Raw genomic sequence first — 20,492 nt, 5'->3', positions numbered from 1 at the left:
ACTCAAACTTCCTAATACTACAGTGTGGTATCTCTCTAGGGTTCTCTATACGGAACTCAACAGAGTTCTTCATCAACCTAAAACAGATTAAAACACACTCTGAAGACACACTTGCATGTGTGTAAGCATAAACACCTTCATCCCTACACACCACCACACATACTGATGACTGGTTTTCCTTGTAAGTATTTCATAATTGTTTGCAGTGTCAGGCCATAATTTGCTAGTGTGGTGTTTACTCTGTGCAGGTGTTTGAGTGTCTATGTCATTTGATTGAAATCCTCCTTGCATAGGCACTAAATTTCTGGTACACCTTGGCTGTAGTGAAATGTAGTTGTGCACTGAGTGAATTATATTCCTTCTGTTCTACAGACAGCTCTACGTGTCTCAGTTTCTGTATGTATAAGTCTTTAAAACATTTTGACATTCTTTGAAGGAAGGATACTTCCTAAACATTTGATATACACTTACACTCTTGAGTCCTCTTTCAAATGTATTTCTTCTGAAGCTAACCTTGCTTGAATGCTGCCCACACTTAACTTTGTACATGCCAATGCAGATCTGATTATATGCATGTAAAATGTGTGTGCGTGTATATTATAATCAAAACAAAGTAGACAGAATTTAATAATAGTAATAGAAACAGAAAAAGAATTATGTGTTTGTGTGTTTTGCAATTTGTCCTGGCTACTACTGCATGGCACTATTAGTGTTAAAGAACACATGCCATTTTACGTTTAATGTGAGTGTTTAACAAGCAGTAGGTAAAAATGTGGGTCTGGATTACATTTCTGTAGGAAAAAAGAGGTCACAAAAGGGGGGAAATACCAATTAGAATCACCTTGAGGAGAATTCTTCCTAACATTTTGTCAGAAGATAGTTTTTTCTACATTAGTCAAGGTTATGAAGTTCTGTCAACTGTTAGGAGTCTACAGAAGCCCAAGGCTCTTGCCCTCCAGGGCTTATGCCTCTGTTGCAGACTTGTAGGTCTAGCTCTTTGGAGGAGTTGGACTTTTCTTGTCCTCCATGGATAGTGGGAATCCTCTGGACTCATTTCATACCTCTTCAGAAGTGAAGCTATGAGAAAGCCAGTCCTTTTCTCTATTTGCTGTCATATGCATTGATTCAGTACAACGGCTACCATAACCTGCTTGCAGACCTACCACCACTAAAAGGAAAATACGAATCTCCTTAAATCCCCCACTATTTGTTCTACCTTCTAGTTTGTCCAGATACTATATGTGTGCCCCCTTCTTACTTCATTTTCCACACAGCTGCAAAGCTCTTTTGAGACAATAGCAAACTTGAATTCAAATTTCTGACAGAGTTGGTCTCAGTTATTGAAACCAGGTGACAGGTGAATGAAGGTCTCTGTCTTTCCAGACGCAGGAGGCTGAGATTTTAACAGATGTCATTCTGATGCCCAGAAAAATATACATTGCTATTGGAAATGTGAGCGATTCTTTGTGTTGAGAGAGTAGCTTATTATCAAAAAGTAAGTACTTTTCCCTAATATGTAGTGACTACAATATTTTTGTAGCTCCTCTTTCTGCTCCCCAAAGTCTATATAAATAAAAGCAAAAATTCTAAAGTTCTCTGTGGTTTCAAAGCCCCCTTTTTTGAGAAAAATAAAAAGAACTGTACAGAGAGTCAGTATTAAGAAGTCATGAATAATAAGTTTCTGATTGTCGAATGAAATAACCCATATGTGATTATCATGTATAATGTAAAAGCATAAAGAAACAAAGGGAACTGAACAGCTTGGGTGATTTAAGTGTATTGCAGAAAAGCCTTGTGAAGGCTTTCCTGAAAGGTCTAAGAAAGTCTATATTCACCTCCAAACATTTTCTGTAAGTTTGCCTCCTTCATGTGCAGAAAAAGTAACCCAATTAACCGCTGAAGTACTACCTTCTTTTCTACAAGATACCAAGTTCAAAAGCAGCACCTGCATTTCCACATCTCAAGCTGTTAATAGTTAAGCATTATGTTAGAGATAAAACTAGTGGAGGAAGGAGGTATTTTGCTAGTCCACCTCTGTTAGCATATTTAATCACACTGTTGTAAAAAATGATGATATCAACTTCTTAATACTTATGGTACCAGTCACTAAGCAAAAAGACCAAGTGAAAAATGAGAGAAAATGAATTGATTTTTAAAAATGCGGTCTACTTGAGGTTTTGCATTTTGTTCAGATATGGGGTTCTAATAAGGTAATACATGAATAATGAATTAGAAATAGCATGAATGTTATGGCACTCAGAATTCAAATGTTAAGAAAAGTCAGGTGGAAATTATTTACCTTCAGAATGCAAAACCAGATATTATGGAAAGATTAAACGGTTTTTGCTAATTTGTCTGCATATTAGTGGGAGAGGGCTGACATTAGGAGTTAACCATGGAAAAGGAATGAATACGGGGGGAAAGTGTGTACGAATAAGCTGAGTACTGAGTTAACTTGTGCTGGTTTAGAATTGGCTATTTTGGGATCTATGTAGCCTGCAGGAGGGGAAGGGAAGAAAAGGCAATGACGATTTAGCTAAAACAGTACATTTTTTGACTTCATATAAAGAAATGCATGTTTGTGTTCCTGAGCATTACACTACAACAAAAGAGGATGTTCAGGAACACATTAGGAGAATTATGAAATTATTATGTCCATAGCTGAGATTTACAAGGCACATTGTGGCATTCTCCTCTAGACTGAGAAACTGTTGTGAAGGAAGCAATTGAATTTTTTTCTGTATGGCTAGTCTCAATGTTTTGATAAATAAACACAAAAATTTTGTCACGTTACCCTCTTTAAAAGATGACAAAAGTGTTAAAAAAAGGGGAAAATGCAAAGAATTTTTTGTTACCTTTGAAACATTTTTTCTTCTTACAGCCTTTTTCTAATATAATTATTTTCATTCAAAGAGCTCTCTTGGTTGTGTTTCCTTTCCTTTTTGCAAAATAAGGGAAATGTCTGTTTAAAACAGTGGAATTTTCCCATCAGTTGAAAACTCTAAAATATAGCAGTATTATGTATAAAATTGACAATGACATTAAAAAAATGCTATGAGTTTGTATTAAACAAAGGAGCCCTTTACAAAGACTGGAAAACAACATTTTCCAGTCAGGTAAGAGCTGAGGAGAAGGAATTTCATATTCTCTCAGTTATGGGGTGTATTCCATACTAGAGGTCTCTGGATAGGGGTTTTTCAAGTGCAGATCCAGATGCCAGGCTTTACTTGTATTTTGAAGAACAGTACATTGTCTGTTATCTTTATAGTAGAGGCTGACTTTAAATAAGAGCACCAGAAGCTCCATGTAACCTGTATGAAAGTGCGTGCTGCAATGCCTCCTGGGGTCCTGGTTCCCCAGGCATCCACCCTGGGACTAGCCTGGAGCATGTTGTGGCTCCTGGGCAGCCCATAAACCCGTGTGTCTTTCCTGCAGAAACTAGAGCACAGGAACACAGGTAAAAAGTGTTGCATGCTGGATCTCATCTCGAGATCCTGGAGCTGCCATGTAACTGAAGAAGTGTGCACTTGTGCCCAGGAGTGGGGAATTGTCCCTGGGCTGATATTTGATGAAGATTTAGAGAAATATGCATTGATATTTTTCATGTGAAATAGACTAGAATAGACTAGACTATTTTAGTTGGAAGGGACCTACAGTGATCATGTAGTCCAACTGCCTGACCAATTCAGGGCTGACCAAAAGTTAAAGCATATTGTTAAGGGCATTGTCCAAATGCCTCTTAAACACTGACAGGCTTGGGGCATCGACCACCTTTCTAGGAAGCCTGTTCCAGTATTTGACCACTGTCTCAGTAAAGAAATGCTTCCTAGTGTCCAGTCTAAACCTCCCGTGGTGCAGCTTTGAACCATTGTACAGTAATGAAATGGTACCTCGTCCCTAAGCTTTTAGTGTGATTTGGTAGAACTGCTTGTGGAATAAGGCATAGTTTAACGCTAAGTACTAAGTTCTGGTTAAAATAAGTGGAGTGGAATTTACTGGACTTTGCTTGGTTAGGACTCTCTAGAGTGAGAAGACTAGCCTAAGCTCTAGGCTGTCTTTTTAGTATTGGAGAGAATTGTTCAATTCCAGAGGACAAATCATTTTGTCCTAAGATAAGTCAGATGAATTATCTTCTAGAGGTGCTTATGTCTCTAATTAATAACTCTAAAGAAAAGCTATGATTACTAGCTTAGTGCCTAACATTTAGGTATTTAATGTTGAATAGGAAGATGCTGGCTCGGAGACTTTACTTATCTTCAGTAGGAAGATGATCAAAAAAGTCCCTTCATTCTTTGTCAGTTTGGAAAGCTTTGGACTTTGACCACTATCAAATGCAATATAATATAAGAGAAGTTTCAAAAATGTTCATGTTCTGAGGATACACAGCTATGAGCTAAATCGGTGAATCATACTATGATGAGCAACATGTCCAGTATCTGTTATTCAGCAAAAATTGGCAACCAGTGCATGTCCTTTTAGCATTGACTTGTTGGTATACTACTACTACTACTACTACTACTACTACTACTACTACTACTACTACTGCTACCACCATAAATTAACCAAAAAGATCAGATGTAATCCATAGCAGGTATTGATTACTAACATCTGAAAATCTCTAGAAGGTGAAATTGAACAATGTTTTCCTATAAACAAGTGAAAGTAGTATTTTCAGACGGGTCATAAAGAGCCATCTTTTGGAAATGAGCATCCAACTTCTGGAATAGCTGAGCACCCACACTTTTATGAGGGGCAGAAGGAACTGCAATTGTCACTCTGAAAACTGGCTATTATTTTTAATATGTGGGGAAAAGCACACTGCAGAAGAGAAAGAAATCAATATCTAATATATTACTATGTAACTGTATGCCAAACCAATATTAGAAATAAAGTACTGTAAAAAAATAAAATAAATATTCCAAGGACAGAGAGAAATAAAAGAGAGATATTACAGGACCAAAAATAAATCCATGGTGAGTATATTTATCTACATTCCAAATCCAAATCTGCTTTCCAAATCAATACCAGAGACAGACGACTAGTGTGAAAAGAACAGAAATATTGCCAGGATGGAGAGAAATCCATATTGAGAGTGTTTATCTACATTCCAAAACAATATTGGAGAGAGCCTGAAGTCAGATATTTGTAATATTCCATTTAATCTAATTTTACATTATGGCATCCAGAGTTTAAAAGAAACTAAAAACCTGAATAACATTCTTGGAAGAGGAGAAAGTGTACCATCCAAACACACCAACTGGCTGCACATGAAGCCAAATGGTGTTCAGTATGTGCATTCCAATACTCTGAATCAATGCAGTTCTGTTGCTATCTATAAACACCGCTTACATTTTTACTCTGTCTCCTCTTTCTCACTTGCAGATGCTGGATTGTTTCTAAATTAATTACAGCTGCTGAAAGGAGAGGCAGTAATTTTATTTATATTTCAATTTATAAAATATGCTGTTCATAACCCTTTCAGCACAAGGAAAGAAAGGACCTCTGTTAGGTACCCTTATGTAGTAATGCTTTGCAGTGGGCTACTGAGATTCCCAGGATCAGGAGGCAGCATTAGCAGTGACTTAACTACTACCAGTGCTGTCATAACCACTGCTTGAGTAAGACAACATAATACAAGAGAGCTAAAATGTGTCCCTGGATATGAGAAGAAAACGGCATTTTTCTTGTAACTGAGCCTGACATCAGTGTTAGCAATGCAGCTATGTTAGTTGTTGATCTGTGCTTCTCCGCATGAGCAACAGATGCATAGGCTCTTTAAGCAGCAGAGTGGAAGAAAATGGAACAAGTATTACTGTTTTTTCTGCCAAAGTTGAAAAGAAATATTGCCATTGTGATAGCCTCTTCCCTCATGTCTTTATTCCTCTTCCTCCTCCAGGCTTTTCAAAAACAGCAGTAGTAATGATGCATAATTAGAAAAAGCAGAAATTCGTCATATAAACATTGTGTATAAGTTATTCTAGGATGTTTCCAATAGGCTGGACATATGGTAGTTGTGGTCAGTCAGTGCTAATAAGGCAATGTAATTCTCACATGACATTTTTTCAGTGTAAAACTGCTACTAACTTCCATCACATGAAACAGTTTGCCTTTTGCTTTGACCACTGTGAAACGTGAAATACTTACAGGCTAAATCAATGATCTGCCATGTGTCAGTAGTAAATAATGACAGAAAGGGCTTTTCCTAATATTATTTAAAGAGCTGTATGAATAAATTAAGAAACAACCTCACTGTAAAACTGCTCTATACCCCTGCCTCACTTCAGAGCCTCTGTCGATATACTCGTCACCATCTACCTTAATTTCAGGTGAAGATTTATAGGAGTAATACACATATATACAGTGACTAGCAATACCTTGTGGTTCATAAAAAGGATGTGATTACAATATAAGTAAGTGCACAGACTGTAGCAAAATATTACCCATGGAAAAGAGTGATTGCACTTGTGACAGCCTCTTTGTTGCTATGGTATCTCTTTCCATGCCTTTGGCTAATCTGTCACTAGGAGAAATTTGCAGCTGTCTCAGCATGTTTCTCATTGCTAACTCAGAGGCCCACTGTATCTAATCTGTCATTAAAATAGTAATAAGTGGTATGTACACATTTTCCTAAAAATACATACAAGTTTCAGGGGGCAAATGAGCTGGTAATGGAAATAGGATGACATTTTCTGGGGCCAAGCTTGCTTTTTGTATTAGTCAGTAATTATTGTTTTGATCTAGCATCACAATTCTTTCATATTGAAGCTCTGTATTTTTTGTGGGGCACCTAAACACTAACCTTTTGGGACACATAGACATTTTGATGAAAATAGTTAGCATTCCAGCCAACACATGTTACAAGGAATCATCAGTATTCGGGGCTATGCAATTCACTGATTTTCTTAAAAATAGCTGCTATATACCAAATTTTCTTCTTTAATGTGAAGTTGACGTGGCTAGTTTTACCCTATGAAAAGGTTCCTATTGCAAGTCTACATTTGACATGAGTTTAGGCCTACGGCTTGATGATGTTCATTTGTAGGTCACAGAAATCTAGACAAGTCATAGTCCTTTCCCCAAAGGCAAATGTACTTTAAAATACCCACAAAACACAAGTTATGATGAAAAAGATTAAAGGAAGAAGTGTTGTGGTGTGAAATGTTATAAGCAAAGTCATAGACTGAAAGGTCAGTAAAACTTGTTGGGCAGGTGAAGATAATCCAAACATTCATCTCCCAAGACATTTTCAGTCTCAAATTTTGTTTAGTTCTGTTCTGACTTTGAGTCCTATGGATACTGATATCAAGAACTGAAAGTGAGGAACACCAAAAGAGAGAATGGGTTAAAGGTAATATTCATAGTTACAGCTCTTTTGCAAAGAGGGAGCCTGGTAATGCATTACTTGAAAGAAAATAAGTTCTAAAAACAGAATAGCATTTTTATTTTTTTATTAGCAGCTTTTGCCTAGAAGGTTTGCAATTTTTCCTTATTTTTTTTCAATCCCTTGCTGCATCTCCTTGTGAATACACTGAGTCTTGTCTCTAGCTATTCAGAAGCATTACTCTAATTTTTTTGTGAGTAGACACACTGTACAAATCATGAGAAATGAAATCTTTTGCAATCCCTTCATTACACTTGCAGAATGTTAGTAATATATGCTGTGGTTTATACATTTTTATGAGGGAATAGTTCTTCCTAAGGTAAGACTGCAGCTAGCATGCATTGTAAAGCATGACTTTAGCTTCTGCAGAACCTGAAAACTGACAGAATTACTCTGAAATCAAAGGAAAATATTTCTGCAATATTTAAAGAAAAATGCAAATGGTTTCAGTTTCATGTCATTAATTAACTAATCAGTGATTTCTGCAAGCATTACTTTCTTCCACGTGGGAATCCTCCACTCCATCAGTCCAGCCAAGAGGTTTTCTGCCTTTGTCCCAAAAGATTCGACTTGTGATTTATTTTTCTTTCTTTTCTTTTTTTCCCCCAATTTGTCCTTTGCTGGCATGTTTGAGATACTCATGAGACCTCATGTCTGAAGAATAACTTTTGCCTCTGTGATGGAAAATAAGAATGAATTCTGAAGGCTGTATGTAAATTACTGTTTTTCTCCACTTCTCCGTGAAGTGGAAAAGTCCTGACACTGAAATCAAAGATGTTTCCACTCTCATTTGCAGCTCCATTCTGCCAGTCTCTTTGCCCTTTCACAGCTGTGCAAGAAGGGGTCTTTGAATATCTAGCAGTGCTTTTTAGTTTTCCTGGAAAATCTTTGTCAGCTTCTACTACCTCACAAGTTACCATATAGGAAGATGATATTCAAATGCCAGTAACATATGAGTCATGCTGTCATGCTCTAAAACTAGTGCTTCTTCCCTGTCTCACCCTCGTTTGCCATCTGTAAGGGCTTCTTTGGATCATTTCTGCAAGTCAGAAACGATACATTTCAGCTCAGAGGGACTGGAGTGTTCTGAAACCTACTACCTAAATAGCTGCAGGCAGAACTCTTGCCTCTTTCCATGGGTATTTGGCACAGGCTTCAAAAACAGTGCATCACTGCTTAGTTGCAGAACTGATATGAGGGACTGGAAAAGTGGCCCCGAACTGTCCAAAAGGTATTACTTTCAATTCTCAAAAATCCCACAGTTTTCTTGAGGTATTTCCTTACTCATTAGGACTGGTTATAGAAAACCTCAGAAGTACTGCCCTGTCGCAGCTCTGCTTTTCTGCCTTCTAATAGGGAAGGAAGGAAACAGATAATAATCAATATCAAGCGGAGAAAGTCAGTCATACAGAGCATTATGCACAGTCACTGTTGGAGGAGCGAACAACTCTCAAACCAGTTGAAATTAGATTACACAGATATTATTCCCTTGCAGAGCAAAGTTAGCATGGTTGTAAATCTTACTTATTTCTCCATAAGAATAATGAAGATAGCCCTGTCCCACCTGAGAACTGTTCAAAATGAAATAAAAATGTATTTCAGGAAAGAATAAGTGGAAGACTGATGTCTAGGACTAAATTAAAAAAGAAGAGGACCAACATAGAATTAATTTCCATAAGAATTTAAAAATTGATCATTTTTTTCATAGCTTGTAGTTTACTCCTTTTTCCACCTTGGTGAACACTAGGTTCAACTTAGGAAAGACGCTACTGCTGTGTATGGAGAAAAGACTCCAAAGGACTTTATATGTTCTATAAAATGGACTTTGAGCTTTCTTCTACTGCATTATTAGCATACACAGATGATTCCTTCTCAGATCTTACAGTCCTGACTATCATTCATCCCCTTCTATATGTGCACTGAGAAATTTCATAGAGCTCTGAAGTGGAGATTCTGGGTGAAGGTACAAAATATCCAGTTTGCCATGATTTATTTGTATGATGTGACCTGTAGAATTATATTGGGAAGACCTCTAAAACCAGAAGTGAACACGAGTGTGTCTCCAGTTTATGAAGATGGATATGATCTCAAGGAAACAATGGATTGTGTCTAACCAACATGTATCTACAAACTTGGTAGTAACAGAAGATTTGAGAATTTTAATGGAGCTGCATATTTTAAGAGGTCCAAAACAGATTTGCCTCTTCAGCTTCAAGAATGCCAGAAAATATCTTACTGATGCCAGCCAGAAGAACAATGTCATGTTCCTTCATCTTGAATTCAAGCTTTGTGGCTCAGGAACATGTCCCTGCCAAAAGAAGACCAAAGGACTTTACCTCTGCTTGTGCTGTTACCAATTCAGGCAAATGCACTGAAAAATCAGAGTAGTTGTCCTTCTAGAATTCTGAGATCCCTCTGTTCTGCCTCCTTGTCATCTCTTCAGAGTGACCTTGGAAAAAAAGAGCATAGCAAATTTATCATCTTAAAGGCATTCTAATCCTAGTTGTTAATAATTATTGTTCAACATTTTCAAAGTTCAAAAAAGGAATAGGAGACTTTCTCCTAGAATGCAACTTGGCAAATGTGAAGCTGATTAGTTGCAAAGCCAATTTCTTTTTGGAGGGTCATTCGAGAAATTACACGAGTCCTTTTTCTCTCTCTTGACCTTAAAGCACATCATTGATACTTACATTCCTGAAATTGGAAGGCAACAACCTCTTCAGAGCCTTTTGGTCTTTCCTTCATCACGTGAAATTTTAGAATATCAGTGTCTAATTGTGATTAGCTACTCTAATTCATTCATACTTACCTTGTCTTGGGTCACATACTAGTCAGAAGATAATGAGAAAATGCAGGTGTGAAGACAACTGGACATGTTCTTTAAGAAAGACAAATTAAATTGAATACCAAAGCAAGTTCTTAGTTAAATTTCTAGAGTTCATTTTTTCTTTTGACAGGATACATCTTTTCTGTCTACTGTGAAGTTCAAAAACAGTATCAAGATGATCCCAGTACAGAGGAGTTATAGGAAGTTGTAACTTGCACTTGGAAATCTCCACAATACTCAAGCAAGAAGACACTTCTAATCAGTTCAGGAATGATGCTAGTAACGTGCATCAGTTTATCATGAGTTCAGGGCAAATGCCAGGGGAAAGCATCAAAGCCATAATTTTCTGGAATTAATACCAGTGTGTTATGCTGTCTTCTTCCAAGGATGCCACAGGAACCTGTGGCCATTACATGTAAAATACGCAAGAGAAAGACAGTGAAATTTTGTTGTCTACACACAACTTCAAGCATGGATGGTGGATATGGTCTCTGTTTTGTGTTGAATTTATTTACTTATTAACTTGACAGTACTAGTTTCCCTTTTCTCTTATTTTTCTCTGCTGACCAAGATGACTACAACTATTAGTTGGGAATCGGCAACCATAATCTTGACTAATTCTTAGTGAACCAGGCTTTATGTATTTTTTCCTGGACAGTGAGAAATCCTTCTAATTGTTCATCTATGACAGCTTTTAGGTGAAAAGCCCTTGAGTCTTCCTTTTCCCCGGTTCTATTAAGACTTGAGACAGGGTGACAGGGATTTTTCTGAAATCCTCCAAATCTACCACCTTTCTTCTGTTTCTTATCTGTATTAGAGTGATGGCGTGATGGGTACTCATACTGGAGAAAGTTAAAATTAGATTCCCTTAGAATAATTTTATATTCTCTGAATGGGTACCCACTACTCTGTCAGCACCCATTTCTTTGGCTAAAATTTCTCTAAGCATGGCAAAGTCTTTTCTTCATGTGGAGATCCTAAATGGATGGAAAGAGAGAGGAAAATGATCGAAGGGTTTCAAGTTGATGACTGATTCATTGTTTTTAAACATTTTTTTTTCCTGCCTGGATATTGCTCTGCTGTTTTCTAACTTGTTTTTTAGTTGTCTTATATTCCCTCAGCTGTGGCAGTATTCCTGGAGCCAAATGTGAGTGCACTACCTCAAAATGCCAGCAGTGGAAGCTGGTAAGCAAGTGGGGGAAAATCACCAGAGGAATCTCTGAAGCTTGGGACAAAGGCAGAAAACACATCAGTACTGCACTAACAGAGCAGCAGGTACCCTCATAGAGAAGATAAAATCACAGGTAAGGAAATAATTTACATTTCTATTTTGATCTCATCCAAATGGCTTGTTACTCTCCATTCAAAATCCCAGAAAAAATAACACGCCATAAACATCTGAAGAAGAAAAAGATAACAAATGCAATTAATTTAGACTACCTGATTTTTTAGTGGGGATAATTTGAAGTTCAATCTTACCCAATTTCTGGAAAAATATATTAAAAGATGAAAATCCATTATACCTATTAGGCTATTTAAAATCTCAAACTAGTTTTAAAACAAGGCTGGGGTTTTTTTTATTTTGTTTTTTTTCATTTTTAGAATATTAAACACAGGAAAGTGCTTGTTACAAGTTTTCCTTTCCAATCAAGAACAACAGTAGGCTTTTCTTTAGGTAAGTGACGTTAGATAAAGCCAAAGACAGAAGGACTCTGTTGCCATCCCTCCTTCTCCATTTACTTTCTCACAGTTGGAAGGGTAGCATGACTCTATTATGCTTCAGTTTCACAGAATCACAGAATCACAGAATCGTATAGGTTGGAAAATACCTTTCCTCATCTGTAAAAAGGAAGGAGGTTGTTTTTATCTCCCACTTGAGATAACTAGATGGAATAAGTGGTGTAAAAGAGAAGAAAATTACATTTATTTAATTAATTGTCTTGCAGTCTTTTATGCCGCCATGCTGCAGTCCCACTATGGAGTTGTGATCACCACAAAAACCTCAAGAGGATATATCCTTGTCTGAATTGCTACAGTTATTATCTGTTACAGAAAGTAAAATAAGGTTTATGTTTAAGTCTTCTTTTAATATAAAACTGTTGTCTGTAAATGTTTGTGAAGTTAAAACAATTTGTGAAGTTAAAACAAGTTGTTTGTGAAGTTAAAACAAGTTGTTTGTGAAGTTAAAACAATTCTACCATAAACTTAATTTCTCTGCTGAGTTGCAGAAACATTGAGAAAGTTTAGGTATGTACATTGTAGTGGCATTACCTTTTGAAGGAGAATAATAATGAAGTACATTTGAAAGACTAATGAAATAGATTTAGCCTTGACATAACTCATATGTCTTCATCAGATATACACTATGATAATTGTCCCAGTGAGTTGTATCAATTAAGTTTATTTTGTAAACTATCAAGTTCAAGGAAATATGAATACAGAGCCATAATAATTTGTTTCATAGTATTTAAATGTGTACAGATTTTATTAAAGTAACAAGTTATCAAAGTTATGAGTTTAATCTTGTAATGTATGTTTCTAATGATCTGCAGCATGACATTTAAGTTAAAAAGCCTAAAGAAAAAAAAAGGAAAATAATAACCTTTTTGTAAGCATTATTTAAAGAAATTTAGGTGATCTTTTGACGTGCTGTGCAACCATTTTCAAAAGCAATCATTATCACAGAATCACAGAATCACAGAATCATATAGGTTGGAAAAGACCTTTAAGATCACCAAGTCCAACCGTAAACCTAACACTACCAAGACCACCACTACACCATGTCCCTAAGCACCTCATCCAAATGTCTTTTAAATACTTCCAGGGATGGCGACTCAACCACTTCACTGGGCAGCCTGTTCCAATGCTTGATAACCCTTTCAGTGAAGTAAAATTTCCTAATATCCAGTCTAAACCTCCCCTGGCACAACTTGAGGCCATTTCCTCTTGTCCTATTGCTTGTTACCTGGGAGAAGAGACCGACCCCCACCTCTCTACAACCTCCTTTCAGGTAGTTGGAGAGAGCGAAAAGGTCTCCCCTCAGCCTCTGCTTCTCCAGGCTAAACAACCCCAGTTCCCTCAGCCGCTCCTCATAAGACTTGTGCTCTAGACCCTTCATCAGCTTCGTTGCCCTTCTCTGGACACGCTCCAGCACCTCAATGTCTCTCTTGTAGTGGTGGGCCCAAAACTGAACACAGTATTCGAGGTGCGGCCTCACCAGTGCCGAGTACAGGGGCATGATCATTTCCCTAGTCCTGCTGGCCATACTATTTTTGATACAAGCCAGGATGCCATTGGCTTTCTTGGCCACCTGGGCACACTGCTGGCTCATATTAAGCCAGCTGTCAACCAACACGCCCAGGTCCTTTTCTGCCAGGCAGCTTTCCAGCCACTCTTCCCCAAGCCTGTAGCGTTGCATGGGGTTGTTGTGACCCAAGTGCAGGACCCAGCACTTGGCCTTGTTGAACCTCATACAATTGACCTCGGCCCATCGATGCAGCCTGTCCAGGTCCCTCTGCAGAGCCTTCCTACCCTCAAGCAGATCAACACTCCCGCACAACTTGGTGTCATCTGCAAACTTACTGAGGGTGCACTCGATCCCTTCATCCAGATCATTGATAAAGATATTAAACAGAACTGGCCCCAGCACAGAGCCCTGGGGAACACCACTTGTGACTGGCCGCCAACTGGATTTAACTCCATTCACCACCACTCTTTGGGCCCAGCCATCCAGCCAGTTCTTTACCCAGCGAAGAGTACACCCATCCAAGCCATGAGCAGCCAGTTTGTCCAGGAGAATGCTGTGGGAAACAGTGTCAAAGGCTTTAGTAAAGTCTAAATAGACAACATCCACAGCCTTTCCCTCATCCACTAGGCTGGTCACCTTGTCGTAGAAGGAGATCAGGTTGGTCAAGCAGGACCTGCCTTTCCTGAACCCATGCTGGCTGGGCTTGATCCCTTGGTTATCCTCTGCATGCTGTGTGATGGCACTCAGGATGATCTGCTCCATCAGCTTCCCCGGTACGGAGGTCAGGCTGACAGGCCTGTAGTTCCCCAGGTCCTCCTTATCAGCAGGTCCAAAAACTATCTCAAATATCTAGATAAGTAACTAGCTGTCTGAATTGAATATTGTCTTTTGAAATGTGTCATCTGTTATTTTATGGTGTTTCCTCTAACCTACTAACCATAGAAATGACTGTAAGTAGAGTTCTCAGAATACTCGCATTTTTCAAACTTTAAACTTTTGGGGTTTTTTTTGGTTTTGGTTTTGTTTGTTTTGTTTTTTTTTTTTTAACTTTAAACATATATGGGAAGAACACACTCAAATCTTTCATTTAGAAGGAATTGTATTCTGACTTCATGGCTCTTTTCTGCACCACAGGTCTATCCATGGACTTATTTTCCAAGAACTTTTCAATTACTGTTTTATCATAGTTAAAGATTGCTGATATACCTGCAAAAATGAGTGTTATCTGTCAGTTTCTATTGTTTTTTGGTGACAAATCAATGAGTTTGAATTTGAGTATATTTAAACCTTTGGGGTTACTGTTATTACTTGGGGGTGTTGTTGAGACCATGCTCTTTTGCTAAGAGAAGTTGCTCTGATGCCGAAATATGTTTTTTTTCCTGTAATTTTGTACTTTTCCGTGTAAGTTAAAGAAAATTCCATCTATCCCAGTTTTGTTTTCTGTAACTAATTCCATAACAGTGTAGTACTTGACATGTGTTTGTTTCTTAGGCAAACGTGTAAAAGTCCTCAAGTCCGAATGGAGAAGTAGAGAAAGGAGGTTTCTGCTGTGCCTGATGACAATTTTTGATTTTTCCACACACACAAAATATTCTGGCTCCACGTTGGAGCACTAGTTGTGATGAATCCTAGTCTTGGTCGGATTCTAAGGAAGGGCCAGAACGTTCGCTGAGGAATAAAGAGTCAAACCACTCCAGAAAATGTGTTCCAGCCCTGGTTTATTACTCACAGAGCAGCAGGTGTGTACAAATACAGGTTTACACAGTATTAACAGGAATTGTTGTACCTTACTCCTCATTGTAGTTGCTTAGTTTGCTGCAGATGCCCAGGAATCGTGGCTTATTTGGGCAGAGCTTCAGGAGGGTGGTTGGAGAGACTCTGCATTGCATTCCTAAGCAGCCTGAGTGTGTCAGTCAGATGCTTCTGGGAGCCTTTAAACGTCTTTCTTCACTCACTCTCCTTTCAAAGGTAGACCCAATTAATAAACTTAAGTTACTCACTATCATGTGAAAGCAACAGGTGCTCTGGAGAAGAGAACAGCACTTAAAAAGGAAGTATGCCTTGGTACATTCAGTTAGGTGTCACTTTGTAGTTGAAAGCTCAGCATCCCATACTGGATTACTTAAAATTCAGAAAAAGTTGGGAAATGAGTATTTCCACTATATTCCTCAGATATGATAGATGTTATCTGTTTAGTCTTAAAACCACATTTAAGATGAAGAACTCTGCCATTTTCAGGAATGGATGCCATGCTCTATAGTATTTTTCCTTTACCTATTTTTCTAATCCTAACTTTAAGATTATTTGGCGCAAGTGGAAAGCTCAATTTACATGTGAAAGATTTCCAAACCCTTTTAGTTTTAATTACAATTTTTAATACTGATTGTCCAGGTCTTCATTTTAACACCAAAAATCTCCTGCTGAAATCATTAAGAACAGTGGGAAAACATGAAATACAGAATTATGCCTTAAATGGCATTGTGTGAAATGAGTTTTCAACGTGTTTATTTCTTTCTAATGGAATGTCCTAAGCACAAGAATTATCACAAATGCAATTCTGATTAGTCACAGTGCAATAAAAGTATGAAAGAATTAAAAGCTTTAGAGTCTGGTAGTTATCAAAGACATTGGAAACTTTTGAGCCATTTAAGTGTACTGGGAAATGTTCTGTTTAATTAATAAAATGAGTTAGAGATGTTTGCCAAAGGACAGACCTGAGGATCTAGAATTCTAAATTGCTCTATTACAGGCTTTGGAACATGTTTTGACTAACACTTTTCATACTGCAGTGCCTAAAATAAAGTTAAGGGAAAAATTTAAAGCTCTTGAGTCTTGATATCAAAAGTTAGGTAGTGCCAAAGTTATATGAGCTGGAATGAAACATGTGAAGGCTTGAAAAAAAGTCTATCAATATGTAATCCTCACTGAAGGTAAAGGACTCCATATAGTTGTCATTAAACATCTGTTTTCCAAACTGCTCACAAGTCACTCAAATTTTGCCTTTTGTCATTAGCCCAAGGCAAATAGCGGTCTGTGAGATTGAAACAAGAGCCTGCTTCTTAACTCACAGTTTTCTGCTGCAGTTACTTTATGAAGCACACCCTTGAAATATGGTTGAATCACCTTAACATTTCTCAGACTTTTGTAATGGTCCTTGTGCACCCAGAAACTTAGTTATCTAGCATAAACACCCAAATCCACACCTACCTACTGTTAAGCACATGTGCATATAGGTGCCCTATTGCAAAAATGCCCTTAACAGCTCTTTTTGTCCAGCTTCCCCACTTCTTTGGAAAATAAATTACAGGATTCTCAAGCTGTGAGGAAATTGTGAGCCTGTCCTTTGTTAACATTTGCAAAGTACTTTTGAGTATCACTGGTACAAGGTATTAGATCAGGAGCACATTCCAAGCTTACAAGTTGAACTGTTTCAGTGAATAAACATGCACAAGTGGCAATGCAAACTGTCATTTGCTTTCATAAGCCACGTATGAATGATAGTGCATGGCAAACACACTGTATGGATTTTGAAGTTCCAGGAAATAGTGCGCGTCCATCTGTTCAAAAGATTCATTTCCAACCTCAACCTCACTCACAGAGGGCGTAAGTGGAAAAAATGCATTGGCAGATGTTTGTTTCTGGTTGTATGGGCCCTTCTGTTCTGCATTGTAATATTCATATTAGGTTTTCACTACCAAAACAAAGTTATTTATGTCATGGAAAAATATGACTGATATAGCCCTCTTCAAGTCCATTCCTTATTAGGAAAGGTTTGCTAAAGAATCACTTTGTTGACCGTGTTTTATTAATTTTTTTTTGTGGTCTGTTTAGGGACAGTATAAGAAAGAATATAAAAATAAGGACACAAAATGGATGGAAATGTACTGCATACAAATAAGGGCTGTCTTGGTACGAGATCTCTGTCTTATCTCCATGTCTTGGAGGACAATCCATAGCTAGGCATTTCTTCAAGGCATTTCTTAGGCCTCTTTCTTCAAGCATTTATTTAAGGGATTCTTGTGGCATTCCCTGTATTTAGCTTATCTCGTGTTGTTCATTAAATATATTAGTGAGACCATTTTTATTTTTTAAAGAAATCCCCACACCATTTTTGTTTCCCATGGGCCTTTAATATTTTACAGAAGAATGCTAACGGTGCCAAGATGGCTTTTCTTTGTCTCATGATATTCCATTTAGCTCAGGGTGAGCTATTTATTGTTTTTTAAAAAATAATTTCCTTTCTCTGTCTTACATATCTCAGGGGGGAAAAAAAAAAGATAGCTTGATGATGCTTGAGTATGCTCAGATGACACTCAAGCTATGACCACACGAACAATGCTATACAGTTGATGGAACAGTTCTAATTAAAAAGAAAACCCCCAGTATTAAGTTCTTTCTGTTTCTTGTGTTTATTTATATTCTTTGGCAAAAACCTGGAAGAGAAGGTCCATCATACTGCTGAATCATCTGTGGAGGGAAGAAACACTGGCTTAAAAATTTGCCCTTTCTGCATTTGCATTGATACATAGTCCTGATGACATTGTAATAGGCTTCCCTCCAACACTCCTCCCCGACTAAATTCTGTTGTTTACTGTGCACGATGGAAAAGAGATAGAACTGGAGTTGCAAGGCCACCCATAGAAAGGCAAGCTGCTAACTTTAAAGTGCTTGGCTTTGCAAACTCAAGAATCTGTTTTTAATATGGATTTTGTGTATGGTTTGCAATAAACATAGAAAAAAATGGAAAGAGCTGCCAGTCAAAAAAATAATAAAGTACAAAGTTGTGTTATGAAATGTTCCAGCACACGCTTATTTCAATATACCGTATATTGTTATCTATTCTCTTCTAACATTATTAAGTAATAATTAATTACATGCCTCATTTGCATGTATAAACTATTCTGTAGTTAGCAAACAATTAGTGATACATTTGTTTCTCTGAAGAAACAGAAGATTTGTACTATACCTAATTGTGATCCTGTAACTTGGATGCTTAGGTGCATGAAAGTAAGGAAAAGTGCTTTACTATTCAGAGAATATTCACTCAGCCATTCTTTACATCCTATAGCCTTGATTTTCCTCCCTCTTCTAAGGCAGAAGGAAGTCTTGAGTAAAAGTATCAGGCTGTGTTTTTATTGGGAATCTATTCTTATGGAATAGATGGTATTATCTCCTGTATTCATCAGCTGTGGGGATTTCGCAAGTGAGGACATTTTTCACCCATTGTCAACAGCACTGGAATGGAGGCTTCCAGAAAACCTCTTGAGCTGGTAGCTTTTCTGATGCGCTGCCTTTGAGGTCTTTTCATCTCTGGTCCATTCTGGGTTACCCTGGCAAAAATGTTCTGCCCAAAGACTGAATCTGTTTTGAACATTTAGTGAGCAGAAGAAACGTGGAAAACTTCAGTTGCATTTAATTATATATTGTTGTTTTAAAATAAAATAAGTGAGTTCACATACAATTACAGCCAATTTACAGCAGCCACTCACTAATTTAAATTAAAAAGTCTGCAACTGCAGAGTAATTATACTTTAATTGCACATTTAGTACAAGAAAGTGAAGAGAGTCTAATGCATTGTATTTATCATATAACAACCATGTGAAAAAATATATTAGCATAAAGGGAGTAATTATGTTCCAAGAATGAACAAATTAATTCAAATCAACACCTAAAGGTTTTATGTCCTTTTTTTATTTGTATTGTTAAACAGAAGCAAAGATGATTTTCCATACATATTAATTATTAACTGAAAAATTGATTAGACTTGATTTGCACCCATTCAGTGTGTTACTGTTCTCTTAGGATTTTAAAGATCAGACACGTACTGCTATCAGTCCCCCTTTACCTATAAAGACCTTTGGCACAATACCTTGCTTCCCAGCCACTCAAACCAAATAGCTTTTACTATATCCAAAATTAAGCATTTCTGGGAATACCATCACTAGATATTAACTAAAATTTAATTGCTTCTTTATCAAACTGCCTTTAGCATTTGAGAGGCCTATTCTCTCCCTAATGTGTATGGATATATAGCTTCCATTAATGTTAATGGCTGGTCTGTGCTTGCACATAGCAAGTATTACCTTCTTATATAGAGGCAAATGTGGACCAATATGCATGTTAGTCAGAGTAGCATTGTGTGACCTGGAAGTTAACAGAAAAAAAGAAAAAAAAAAAAAAAAAGAGGGCAGGCGGAATAATAAAAATTCTGGCAAGGAAAAGCAGTTAAAAACTCCAATCATGTAATTGTAAAAACTAGGAATATGCATCTTGACTTCCTGTGCAGTCTGTATAAACAAAATGACCTTTGTATATGATTAGCCACCTGTTATAGAGCAGAGATTTGAATGCCTGTCTGATTTTTTTCTTCTTTATATCACCTATTTATTCTACGTAACGGTGTGTGTTGCTTTTATAGGGATATTTTCATCACACAGTTGTAGAGCTAGATGGGGGGCAGCAGATAGGCCTGCAGATTATGATTTTACTGAGTTTCTTTGTGACTGAAGAGAACACATTTGCACTTCCAAACAGCCATGTAACTGAGCAGTCATGTATGTGTGAAAATACTCTTTTTGCTACCTTCAGTATATCACCTTAGCCCATGCACTGGCAGAGCTGGATGTAATAGAAATAATAAATCACAAAATGGTTAAGGTTGGAAGGGACCTCTGGAAGTCCAACCCCCCTGCTTAAGCAGAGTCACATAGAGCCGGTTGCCCAGGACCAGATGGCTTTTGAATATCTTCAGGGATGGAGATTCCACTACCTCCCTGGGCAATCTGTGCCAGTAGTCAGTCACCCTCACAGTAAAAAGTGTTTCCTGAGGGGGAACCTCATGTGTTTCAGTTTGTGCCCATTGCCTCTTGTCCTGTCACTTGGCATCACTTGACAAGAGCCTGGCTCCATCTTCTTTGCACCCTCCCTTCAGGTATTTGTACACATTGATGAGATCCCCCTGAGCCTCCTCTTCTGCAGGCTGAACAGTCCCAGCTCTCTCAGCCTTTCCTCATATGAAGATGCTCCAGTCCCTTAT

At 37.7% G+C, this 20,492-nt stretch overlaps 1 protein-coding gene across 1 annotated transcript in view; it reads left to right on the top strand.

Moving 5' to 3' along the window:
• Positions 1-20,492, top strand: part of TAFA2 (TAFA chemokine like family member 2) — a 79,548-nt gene that overhangs the window by 34,572 nt on the left and 24,484 nt on the right.

The sequence above is a fragment of the Ciconia boyciana genome, chromosome 1, assembly GCF_034638445.1.
Source record: "Ciconia boyciana chromosome 1, ASM3463844v1, whole genome shotgun sequence".
NCBI lineage: Eukaryota > Metazoa > Chordata > Aves > Ciconiiformes > Ciconiidae > Ciconia > Ciconia boyciana.
Note: the sequence above shows the minus strand (reverse complement) of the source record. Positions and strands in the feature narration are given on the sequence as shown.